Source organism: Hyaena hyaena, unplaced genomic scaffold, assembly GCF_003009895.1.
Source record: "Hyaena hyaena isolate Hyena2069 unplaced genomic scaffold, ASM300989v1 scaffold_3, whole genome shotgun sequence".
NCBI classification, from domain to species: Eukaryota; Metazoa; Chordata; class Mammalia; order Carnivora; family Hyaenidae; genus Hyaena; species Hyaena hyaena.
In genome coordinates this window covers 8109653-8122404 of record NW_024080635.1, presented here as the reverse complement: position 1 = coordinate 8122404, position 12752 = coordinate 8109653, and positions in this window count along the sequence as shown.

Sequence of the window (12752 nt, the reverse complement as noted above, 5' to 3'; positions counted from 1 at the left end):
GTATGCTAACTAACTTGGATGTAAATTAAATTTAAAAATAAATAAAATTGAACTAAAAAAAAATAACTAAAGCCCAGAGAGGTTAGGAGATCTGCCTGGGGTCACACAGCAAGTACATGGAGTAGCTGTTGAACTGCATCTTCTCTCTGTGTGTTCTTTTGGCTCTGTCTACGCTTGTTTGCTTGTTCATGTTTCCCAGGGTGACTGTGGCATTCGAGTGGACCCTGGAAGCACCAGAGGAGGGGGGATTCAGCAGTTGAGAAAGCTGCAGATGAGTTAACCGCCAGTGGGAAGAGCTCCTAGAACCCTCAAGGTAAAAGCGCAGGCTCCTTGCCAAGGGGAAGGTGAGCATCTTCTGCTGATGGCCAAAGGCTTCATTTCATTTACAGCCTCTCTTTTTCATTCTGGGAACGGAAGTTTTCCCTTGTAATTCCCTTGATTTGTGCTAATGCACTGAGTCGTGGGGCTTCCTAAAAATGTAGCATGAACATGAGGAAGCTACCTGGTAATTAACTGAGCTGCTTGTCTAAAAAGGCAGTCAGGTTAGGGGCACCTGGATTGCTCAGTCAGTTAAGCACCCGACTTCAGCTCAGGTCATGATTTGACGGTTTGTGGGTTCGAGCCCCGCATCGGGCTCTGTGCTGACAGCTCAGAGCCTGGAGCCTGCTTCAGATTCTGTGTCTCCCTCTCTCTCTTCCCCTCCCCTGCTCACACTCTGTCTCTCTTTCGCTCTCAAAAATAAATAAACATTAAAACAATTTTTTAAGGCAATCAAGATAATCAAATTTACCACGGATCTGGAAGAAGAGCCCTCAGAGACCAAACAGTCCAACCTGCCATTTTACGGATGAAAAAGAGGCCGCAGGAGAGCAGGTGGCTTGCCGGGGTTACAGATGCCTGGCTTGGCCCCATCACTCTCTCCCCACTCTCCATCGCCCAGATGCTCTCAGCGGTGAACCGGGAATTAACCTGAATGCAGGACAACAGCTCATGGGAAGGGATGCCTGCCTCTATTGGATCTTGTTAACCTTACAAATAAAACTGTCAGTTATTTTACCAGCAAAACAGGCTTATTCAGGTATAGCAGAGGAATTGCAATTCAGGACGTGCAAACTATGATAGGCAGATGGAGAGCACCCTCTTTTACAGAGGCGGTTAAGAGGGGCTGTTATAGGGCACCCTCCTACACTGCTGGTGGGAATGTAAACTGGTGCAGCCCCTCTGGAAAACAGTGTGGAGGTTCCTCAAAAAATTAACAGTAGAACTCCCCTATGACCCAGCAGTAGCACTGCTAGGAATTGACCCAAGGGATACGGCAGTGCTGATGCATAGGAGCACATGTACCCCAATGTTCATAGCAGCACTCTCAACAATAGCCAAAACGTGGAAAGAGCCTAAGTGTCCATCAACAGACAAATGGATCAAGAAGATGTGGTTCATCTCTACAATGGAATACTACATGGCAGTGAGAAAGAATGAAATCTGGCCATGTGTAGCACCATGGATGGACCTCGAGGGTGTTATGCTGAGTGAAATAAGTCAGGCAGAGAAGAACAGATATGTTTGCACGTATAGGTGGATTAGGAGGAACTTAATGGAGGACCATGGGGGAGAAGAAGGGGAAAAATAGTTGGGGAGAGGGAGGGAGGCAAACCATGAGAGACTCTTGAATGCTGAGAACAAACTGAGGACTGATGGGTGTGGGGGAAAGGGGAACGGGGGGTGATGGGCATGGGGGAGGGCACTTGTTGGGATGAGCACTGGGTGTTATATGGAAACCAACTTGACAATAAACTAAGAGAGGAAAAAAAGGGGGGGGGGGCGTTATAAACAAAAAGCCCACTGGAGAAAACTGGGAGTTCAAGGTGTGGTGGCTTTTCACTGGCTGAGTTGCGACGGTCTCTCATTGGCTGGGCTGTTGCCAGGCAAGAGGGAAAGCTTCCTCATGTTGGGGTGGTCAAGGGCAGGCTTCTTCCTGTTGCGAATGCAAAGTACGTCTCTTCCTGGTGGTTCTGAAACAGAGGAGGTGAGAGCTGCCCCTTCTGGCTTCCTGACTCCATTTCACATGAAGTTTCCTGTATTCCATTTCTCAGTCGCATCCCTGGGTACTACACAGTCTGCATTTATCTGGGGAACAGTCACATGAAAACCAAACGCCCTGTAGATAATTAAGAACTACAACTTCTGAGTCTTTTGACTTTGCTGCTCTCTCCACCTGTTGATTGGGAGACAAGAAATTGATTTTTTTAATGTTTGTTTATTTTTGAGGGACAGAGTGTGATCAGGGGAAAGGCAGAGAGGGAGGAGGACCCGAAGCAGGCTCCACGCTGATTTCAGAAAGCCCAGTGCAGGGCCTGAACCCAGGAATCGTGAGATTATGACCTGAGCCGAAGTTGGACGTTCAACTGAGCCACCCAGGCACTCCGAGACAAGGAATTGATTTCAAATTCAATTGCTCTTGGTATGTTTGCTTCCTTTGTTTGTTTGTTTGTTTGTTTTTAGGACTGAGCTAATTAGTGTGAATCTGGATTTCTCTGGATTCATGATTCTCTGTGCTTTGTCTTCCCCCTGAAATTGCATTCTAATCCTACATGACATTTATCTGGTTTCCCCAGCAACCATCTCAAAAACCATAAACAGCTGATTAAGGCTTTGAAGGGAGAAGTGTGAGCTGCACAGCCCTGGCCGGAAGGTAAGGTCCCAGGTCTTCAGGGGCACCTGGGTGCTCAGTTAGTTAAGCATCCTGCTCTTGGCTTCGGTTCAGGGCATGATCTTACGGTTCATGGGATTGAGCCCCAGTTTGAGTTTTGTGCTGACAATGTGGAGCCTGCTTGGGAATCTAAATGAATGAATGAATGAATGAATGAATAAATAAATAAATAAATAAATTTTAGGGGCACCTGGGTGGCTCAGTCAGTTGAAGCATCTGGCTTCAGTTCAGGTCATGATCTCCCAGTTTGTGAGTCAGAGCCTTATGTTGGGCTCTGTGCTGACAGCTCAGAGCAGCTCCCTAACTCCAGCTCTGTCTCTCTCTCTCTCTCAAAAGAAATAGACTTTAAAAATCATTTAAAAAACTATATGAAAAATAAACTTTAAAAAAATAAAAAATAAAAAAATCTCAGGTCCTCAGGAGGCTCGTTTGTGGCAATACCATCTGCTGTTAAAGAAAGGATGACTTGGCACATTTGAGTATTCTCCATGTGGAAGGAGCAGTTTTTTGTTATTTTTAAATCTCCAAGCACCTAAGAATCCATACGGTACATATGAAACAGGGGAGGTTTGTTGGGTAATTTTATAAGCAATTTTCAATGACTTCTAAAACTGTTTTGTATAAACATTATCATCTTTTCAGAAAAAAGAACATGGAAAACGACCACATTTTTATCCCACCAAATTCCCTTTAATTTTTTTATTTAAAATAATCTCTACTGTATACGCCACACGGAGCTCAAACTCAGGATCCTGAGATCAAGAGCTGCATGCTCCATGGACTGAGCCAACCAGATGCTCCTCCTTTCACATCTTAATCAGCGTAAGGACATAACATTTTATATAGATGGCAGAGTTCGTATGTGCCATTTTCATTCTCTACCTCTATGCTCTTACGGATAAACACTCGCGTGTCCTCTACTCTCAACAAACTGAGATACTTCTGACACTTTTGGTTACCAAATGTGTGCCGGGGTTGGGGGTAGGGGGGGGTTCCACATCGAGCAATTTGGCAACACCAGCTAGATGTCCTATAATGTAACTCAATTCTCACACTATCTACCAGGAGTTAGCATCAAATCCCCCAGGTTAAGGACTCGGTCCCCCAAAACTATTTCCCTCTCCCCACCTTCAGTTGGTAATCATAAGTCCAGATTGTTACCTCTGCTTCCGACCAACTGGTGTACATCAGAGATTCCCAAGGTCCCCTCCTCCGGGTCAATTAATTTGCTGAAGCAGCACAAGGAACTCAGGCAAACAGCTTATTTACTAGATTACCTGTTTATTACGAAGGATATTAAAGGATACAAATGAACAGCCAGGTGAAGAAATATATAGGGTGAGAGGTCTAGAAGAGTCCTGAGCACAGAGTCTTCTGTCCCCATGGAGTTTGGGGTGTGACACTTCCTGGTACAGGGACATAGTTGTGTTCACCGGACTGGAAGTTCTCCAAACTCTATCCTTCTGGCTTTTCTTTTTTTTTTTAATTTTTAGATATTTATTCAATTTTTTAATGTTTTATTTATTTCTGAGAGAGAGAGAGAGAGACACAGCGTGAGCAGGGGAGGGTCAGAGAGAGAGGGAGACATGGAATCTGAAACAGGCTCGTCTCTGAGCTGTCAGCACAGAGCCCGATGTGGATCTCGAACCCACGAACTGTAAGATCATGACCTGAGCCGAAGCCGGACGCCCAACCGACTGAGCCACCCGGGTACCCCGATGTTTATTCATCTTTGAGAAAGAGAGAGCATGTGTGTGGGAGGGGCAGAGAGAGAGGGAGAGAGAGGATCCCAGCAGGCTCTGGGCTAATAGCAGAGAGCCCAATGTGGAGCCTGAACCCACAAACCATGAACCTTCATGACCTGAGCTGAAGGTGGATGCTTAACTGGCCGAGCCTCCCTGGCACCTCATGTCCTTTTGAATATTAATTGAGGCTTCACTACACAGGCATGGTTGATTAGATCATTGGCCATTGGTGATCGATTCAACCTCCAAGCCCTCTTCCCCCCCTGTATGGGGAGGGGCAATAAAGTGCCAACTCTCTAATGATTGGCTTGTTCTGACAACCAGTTTCCACCCTCAGGTGAATGAGAGAGACTTTCCAAAAATAATTTCATTCACGTAAACCCAGGTGTGATTGGAAGGGACTTGTTATGAATAACAGAAGATACCCATTTCCCCCCCTGTTACTCTGAGGCTATTTCAGGAATGAGGGCAAAAGCCAACTATTATAAGGAAAGATGGCCCTATCACTCTAATTGGGAAATTAGAAGGGTTTGGGGAGCTGTGAGCCAGGAACCATGGACAAAACCCAAAACATTTATTTCTTATTATAAATCATAACGTCACATCCACACCTCTCCACAAATTGCAAATAGCATTTGTATGCCTTGTGCCTCTGTTATGAAGCACCATTGGCTTAGCCATTCTCCATCACGTGGAATCGTGTCATTTCTAGTTTTTACGTGTGGACTATCACTTGAAGACTTTGTTCCTGTTGCCTGATGTAGGCCCTTAGACACCGTGTTCCTGGTGTTAACCTTACAAATAAAACTGCCACTTCTTTTACCAGCAAAATAGGTTTATTCAGGAATAGCAGAGAATTACAAGCCAGGGCACACAAGTTATGGCAAAAGCATAGGCAACTCCAGTGAACAAAGAAGAACTTTCTTTTATAGAGGAAAGGGGGTGCTTGGGAGGGGCTGTTATAAACAAAAATTCCATTGGAGGACACTAGGAGTTCAAATGTAGTGGCTTTTCATTGGCTGAGTCGTGACAGTCTCTCATTGGCTGGGCTGTTGCCAGGCAAGGGGAAAGTCTTCCTTCCTGATGCTGGGGTGGTCTAGTGCAGGCCTCTTTCCTCGGGGGAATGCAAGGTTATCTGTATTGATTCTGCAGTTGAGAAGCGGTAGAGGGTAAGAGCTTCCCCTCGGCCTTTGACTCCATTTCAAATGAGATTTCCTTCATTCTGGTTCACACTGGTTTGCCCAACAAATAAATGAAAGCCCGTGGTCCGGCCAGTTATGGGCTGGGAGCTACCCAGGACAGGGGCCTGTTTCCTTGACCCCTGGGCTCAGGCTATATGCGTGTAAAATCCCAGGGAGACTGGAAGGTCTCTGAGTTGTGCCCAGCTCATCCAAAAGGAGGGTCTGTGATTCTGGTTGCAGAAGTGTCCACTGCCCAGGACATGAAGTGACTCATCAGCAACCACCCCATGGCCTTCACTCCGTCTTCCTCCCCGTGAGCAATTCCAGCCTGCCCATCTTCCAGAATATATCCCAAATCTGACCACTTCTCTCTCCACTTCCGCTGCCATCCACCATTTCACAAGACCATACTACCTGGGCTCCCTTGACCAGTTCTTTCTCACCAGCCAGAGAGGTCTCTTAAAAACCTAGGTCAGGGGCGCCTGGGGGGTTCGGTCAGTTAAGCATCCGACTTCGGCCCAGGTCATGATCTTATGGTTTGTGAGTTCGAGCCCTGCGTTGGGCTCTGTGCTGCTGAGGGCTCGGAACCTAGAGCCAGCTTCAGATTCTGTATCTCCCTCTCTCTCTGCCCCTCCCCGCTGTGTTCTGTCTCTCTCTCTCTCTCTCTCTCTCTCAAAAATAAACATAAAAAAATTTTTTTTTAAAACCTAGGTCAGATCAGGTCATTGCCTGTCTTAAAACATTTCCCTGGCTTTCTATGGTCTTTAAAATGAAATCTGAACTCCTCACCATGATCTATGAGACTTCACAAGATCTGATGGTCTGCCTGTCTCTGACCTTATCCTGTCCACTCTGCTTCAGCCCCCACTATGGTCAACCATGTTGGCCTTATGGGCTTTCCATCCTTCTGGAATGCTCTCCAGCTCCATTGTTCCCTGCACCTCCTTACTTGTTCTTGTTTAAAAAAAAAAAAAAATCACCAGAATAAGTTTGAAGATCTAATTGCCTTTCTTAAGTGATTCATGAGTCAGGCAGCATCCCATCCAGTAAGTAGAGGGGAGCTCTGAGGAGCCACACAAAACAGAAGGTTTGTATTGGAGGGAGGGTGGGAAAAGGAAGTTAGTAGCAAAAAGAAAAAAGTATTGTTTCAAGCAAGGTTGTTTTCCCTGTAGAGGAGGAGGAAAACAGGGGGTTTTATCATGCAGACGACCTCATCCTCCTTTGGGGATGAGAGAGGGCCGATGTGACAGATGACCTCACTGATGCTGACCAGAAAATTCCCGACTGATCTTTGAAGGCTACATTTCTGGGGGAAATTCCTTTTTTTTTTTTTTTTTTTNCATGTGACAAGCGTCACCCCATAATTGAATCAGGGATCTTTTCCAAGACTCTGGGAGAAGAGTTCTGGTTTCTATTTCTTTTCTTTTCTCTTCTTTTCTTTTCTTTTCTTTCTTTTCTTTTCCTTTTCTTTTCTTTTCTTTTTTAATATTTTTATTTATTTCTAGGAGAGAGAGAGAGACAGCGTGAGCAGGGGAGGGTCAGAGAGAGAGGGAGATACAGACTCTGAAATGGCTCCAGGCTCTGAGCTGGCAGTCAGCACAGAGCCCGACGCGGGGCTCGAACCCACGAACCGCGAGATCATGACCTAAGCGAAAGTCGGACGCTTAACCGACTAAGCCACCCAGGAGCCCCTCTGGGGGAAATTCTGAAGGAACCCTGCCTCCTACTTACAAGTGATCAACGACAGCGTGTTACTATTTCCTTCAAAGAACTTTTCATAGATTGTCTTTCCCTCTCATGTTGCCATCTTTTGTGCTTGAGTATCAACTGTTTCCTTTCCTCCATCTTCACTGAAAAGTGAGGTCTACGGGGTGGGCAGGACCTCCACTGCCTCTTCTCCACTTTGCAGAGAGGCTGGCCTGCAGTGAACATTCAGTAGGACTTAATGAATGCGTGCCCAGAAAGATGAAGGTTACCTAGAGCCTTCCCATGCTTCTGCCTCAGTGGGCTTGGCTCACGTGTCTGACTCTGGTCAAGTCTTTATGGGGGAGGCTGGTGTAGGGAGGGGATCTCTTCCTAAATCTCTCACAGTAGCTATGTGCAAAGTCATTCTGGTACGGCAGGGGTCCTATGGCTTGGTTGGTATGGGTTAAGGAAGAAAGCAGAAGGGGACTCGAGCCATGGATGGCAGATAGTTGAAGACCGTCAAATCCCACGGGTTTGGGTCTGGGGGATCTACCCAGAGATGCCAAGGTCCCCTTTGTGTTAGCACATCCCACTCCCGAGCCCCTATCGCTTAGCATTATAATTCTCCCATTTATCCAGCATTTTATAAACATTATCTCACTTTTAATCTTCATCACAACTATACAGAAGTAAGGATATTATCTGCGTCCAACCCAAAGAAACTGAGTCTCAAAGAGGTTTTAAAAACATCCTGTTGTGGTACCTGCATGGCTCAGTCAGTCAAGCGTCTGACTCTTGGTTTCAGATCAGGTCATGAGTTTGAGCCCCGCATCGGGCTCTGGGCTGACAGCGCAGAGCCTGCTTGGTATTCTCTCTCTCCCTCTCTCTCTGCCCCCTCCCCTGCTTGCCCTCTCTCAAAATAAATAAACTAAAAAACATTTTTTAATAAAAGTTTTTAAAATAAATAAAATAAAAAACATTGTGTCTTGCAATGGAGTCAGGAGTAGAACCTGAGACCATTGATTTTCAAGCCCTTGACCCCACACACATCCAAGCAAGAGCTTCTGGTAGCATTTGGAAGTGGCCCTGGAGATCTCAGATCCCAGGACCTGAGCAGTCTGTCCCCGGGCTCCCCTCCCTTCTTCACCACCCCTGCTTTGTGGACAGGTCTGCCGTTCCCTCCATAGCGATGCTCTTTGAAGCCAAGGATTATGTTTCATGTCTTTGGTGAAGTAGAATCTCAGCATTATACTTTTTTTAAAAAAATTTTTTTTAACGTTTATTTTTGAGAGAGAGAGAGAGACAGGGAGAGAGAGAGAGTGCGCAGCTCCAGCAGGGGAGGGGCAGAGAAAGAGAGAGACATGGAATCCAAAGCAGCTCCAGGCTCCAAGCTGTCAGCACAGAGCCCAATGCAGGGCTTGAACCCACAAGCCATGAGATCATGACCTGAGCCGAAATCCGACTCTCAGCAGGCTGAGCCACCCAGGCGCCCCTCAGAATTTATACTTCTTAATCTTTGTTAATAAATACTACCATGGAGTTTCCTGTGAAAACATGCTGGACTCAGTTCTGCCAGCTTGGGAGGAAGTTGTCAAGGCTTGGATGGCATTTCACAGGCAGCCGGTTGGCAAAGCAATAGGCCAATACCCAACGCTTTCTGTAAACATACCTGGTTCTGTCACTAACCTTCTGTGTGACTTTGGGCCACTCACCTCTGCCTCCCAGGCCTCAGTTTCCCTGCTTATAAAAGGAGCGGGCTTGGGATTCTCCTCTCTAAGACCTCTTCCCTCTTTCTGGATAAATTGGCAGAAGGCCTGTCGTGTGCCCGGGTTAGAGCGCTGGGGATGCGGCAGTGAGCCAGTCTGACAGAGGACACGGGACAGATTCCACAGGGCAGAGTTTTGGACACTTGGCTGGTTATCAACCCTGGTGTAAAGCCTTGTGACTGTCTAAACCCCAATCTGTCCCAGACCTTTCCATCAGATGAACACAATCCCACTTTAAAGACATCTCCATCCGACCTGGGGTGCCCGTGAGGTCCCTTCTCCCCTTTCGCCCCTGGAGAAGTCTGCCCTGGAAGATGTGGCCGGCTGGACCGCGCGCGGGGGACGAGGTGCCAGAACCGGAATCCCAAGAAGGACCCGGGCCCGGGAGAAGCGCGAGGACACCACGGGGAGGCGCCGCCACTCCAGCGTCCCTGCCCTGGCGCCCCCGGGGCGGTCGCCGTGGCCGCGGGACCCAGGGGAGCGCTCAGCCCCTCCCCGGGATCACCTGCGCCCGGCGGGGCGGGGCCGGGGGCGGGGTCCCCGGGCGGGACGCGCGGGGGCGGCCTCGGCGGCGCGGGCGGGAGGGCGGGAGGGCGAGCGGGCGGCGGCGCGGGGCTGGCGGCGCAGGGCAGGTAAGAGGCTCCGGGGCGCGCGGGCGCGGGGGGCTGCGGGAAGCACGGGCGGCCGGGCTCGGGCGCGGCGGCTCGCGGTCCACCTGCCGGCCGCCCTCGGCGAGGAGAGCCCGGGGGGTGGGGGAGAGAGGGGTTCCGGGTATCGCCCCACTGTCACTAGAGGGAGGGCCAGGGGTGTGTGCGCTAGGGCAGCGGTCAGGGCTGGCGGGAGGGAAGTGGATCATCTCCGGTGCGGGTTGGAGATGGTGGGGCATGCGTAAAGGTGCCCGGAGCGCCGAACAAGCTCAGCTGAGCGCAGGGAAGCGCCCTTCGAATCTGACTGCATTTAGGAGGTTGACATTTCGGCATCCAGAAGGCAAGTCCTTCCTTTGTCCCGCCCCCCACCACGCCTCTGCGGGGAGCCTGAGACTCCCCGGAAGAAAGGGGAGCTGACCTGGCCAGCCAGGAGGTAGAAGGGACTTTGAACCGCTCAGGACCAGTGTTTGCTTCATCCGTGAAATGGGCGTCTTGGTGGGTGGGCCCTATGCGGAGACCCCCTCTGGGAAGAAGATCTGAGATTCTGTGAGATGAAAAGCCACACTAGGGTTCCAGCCAGCAAGTTCAGTAGACACGTTGGAGCCGCTGCTGGGTGGCTCGCTGGACAAGCTGCTTCAGAGGAAAGAGGCAGGCGTGGGCTACTGTTCCACAGCCTGGGGACCTTGGTGGGAGGAGGAGATGGGTGTGTCACTAATACTAGGGCTGGTTTAGAGGGACCAAGGAAGCCCTCTAGGCTGGGAGAAGGCTCCAGAAGGCCTCCTGGAGGAGATGGGAATGAAAGCATAGTGCTTTGGAATCAGTCAACCTGGATGTTGGAGTCCCTGCGGTGCCCCTGAGCCTGTGGCTACCTTAACCTTGGGCAACAGCCTTCATTCCTCTGTGGTTCAGTTTGATGTACTCATTAAAGGAAGCTGTGTCTCTCTGAAAAATTAAGGACTATAATCCATATAAAATACTTAGTATGGGGTCTGTGTATAGTAGGCACTCAGCAAACATAAGCTATTAATTTCCACTAGACTGAAGCTTCTTGGGGACAGGGACAATGTCACAGTGTCTATTCGGTTTTCCATTATATCGGCATAGAGTAGGTCTAACTACGTATTTGTTGAATGAAAAAATGATGAATGGGTATGTAGTAACTGTTTGACACATGGTAAGTAGTGAGCAAATAGTAGTGAATTTGGAGCTGGCAGCAGGTGGGTATGGACATAGAAGACAATGGACAGAACAGTGTAAACCTAAGCCCAGAATAACAGACCCGGGGTACCTCCCTCCTGTGGGGAGGAGGGGTAACATGATTAGCATATCCAGAGCATAGAGACCGGGAAGGGCACCCCAAATCCCACGTGGATTTTGTGAAGGGGCCACATGGCAATAGGTGAAGCAGCTGGAAGTCTAGGTAGGTCACATACCTTCCTCAAGACCTCCCAATGCCCATCTCAAAGTTCCAGGGGCAAGGGGAGGGGGCCACAGGACCATGGGTACTTGATGGGAGCAGAAGATGAAAAGGGAAAGGAGCCCCCGGGGACCCTCCATGGGGGTGGGGCATTGCTCACCTTATCCCTGCTGATCTCTGTGCAGCAGATGGTGAGGTGGTCAAAGGGGGCAGCGTGGTGCCAAGTGGGCCACCCCACTGCGTGTGTGACGAGCCAGGCACACAGTGAGCTTGGTTAGAGGAATGTGCTGTGACTTTAGGGGAATCTGCTATCGTAGTTTTTTATCAACGGCGAACCCTCGAGGCCAGTTCCCGTTCTCTCTCTCACACTATGGCCCTTGGCCGCTGTAGCCCCAGGCTGGGAGGGGGCTGTGTCTTTGGGAACAGAACCACTCTAAATGAAGTGAAGGGCCTTTCTCTCTTCTGAAGTCCTGGAAGGCGGCCTGTTGGGTTTCTACCTCCCTGGGGTGACCAGGAAGATGTAAGAAGCAAAGGTCAGAGGTGGAGGAGAGAATTTGGGGGGGACACATCCATGGGAGATCAGAGGCCCTGTACCCCTTAAAAGAGCCAGGTTCGAAGCTTCTCCTCATAGCGCTTTCCATAATTTCCATAATCGTTTGTTCACTTTGCAATTTGCCCTGGACAAATCAGTGCCCCAGAGACCTGCAGGGCTCCGAAGAGAAGGAAAACACATCCACACTGATCCCCTCCCCACTGCTCCTGGGACACAGGGGTCACGGTGTGTGCGGGCTAGGGGCACCCTTGGCGGTAAGAGAGGGCACCCTCCATTTAAATTTTTTTTAAACATTAATTTTTGAGAGACAGAGAGACAGAGCATGAGTGGGGGAGGGGCAGAGAGAGAGAGGGAGACACAGAATCTGAAGCAGGCTCCAGACTCTGAACTGTCAGCACAGAGCCCAACATGGGGCTTGAACTCACAAACCAGGAGATCATGACCTAAGCCAAAGTCAGATGCTCAACTGACTGAGCCACCCAGGCGCCCCGAGAGGGCACCCTCCACTTAAAGGTGTGGAAGCAGGGGGGTGAGATCTGCTCAGCCATGAGGCGTTGGTGGGGAGACCCCGAGTCTCCTGATCCCAAGCACTCCGTCACTACAGCGGGCTCCACAGCTGACTAGAGGATGCTGCCACATTTGCCTTGATGTTCGCATCTTCCAATAAAATGGAATGGAAACTTAGAAAAACAAAGGCAAAGTGGATGTGAAGTTGCCCAATAAAACCTTTTAATTAAACAAAAATCCCTCATGTGTGACAAGAAAGACTGAAAGTTACATACGTTTATTTTTTGAAAGATGTATGTTTGATATTGAAGAAAAATCATCAAAATAGGGACCTCTCTAACCTAGGCTGAACTCTGTTTTTTATTTATTGTTTATTTATTTTTGAGAGACAGAGTGTGAACAGGGGAGGGGCAGAGAGAGAGGGAGACACAGAATCCGAAGCAGGCTCCAGGCTCTGAGCTGTCAGCGCAGGGCCCGACGCGGGGCTTGAACTCATGAGCCAAGGGATCATGACCTGAGCTGAAGTGGGACGCTTAACGG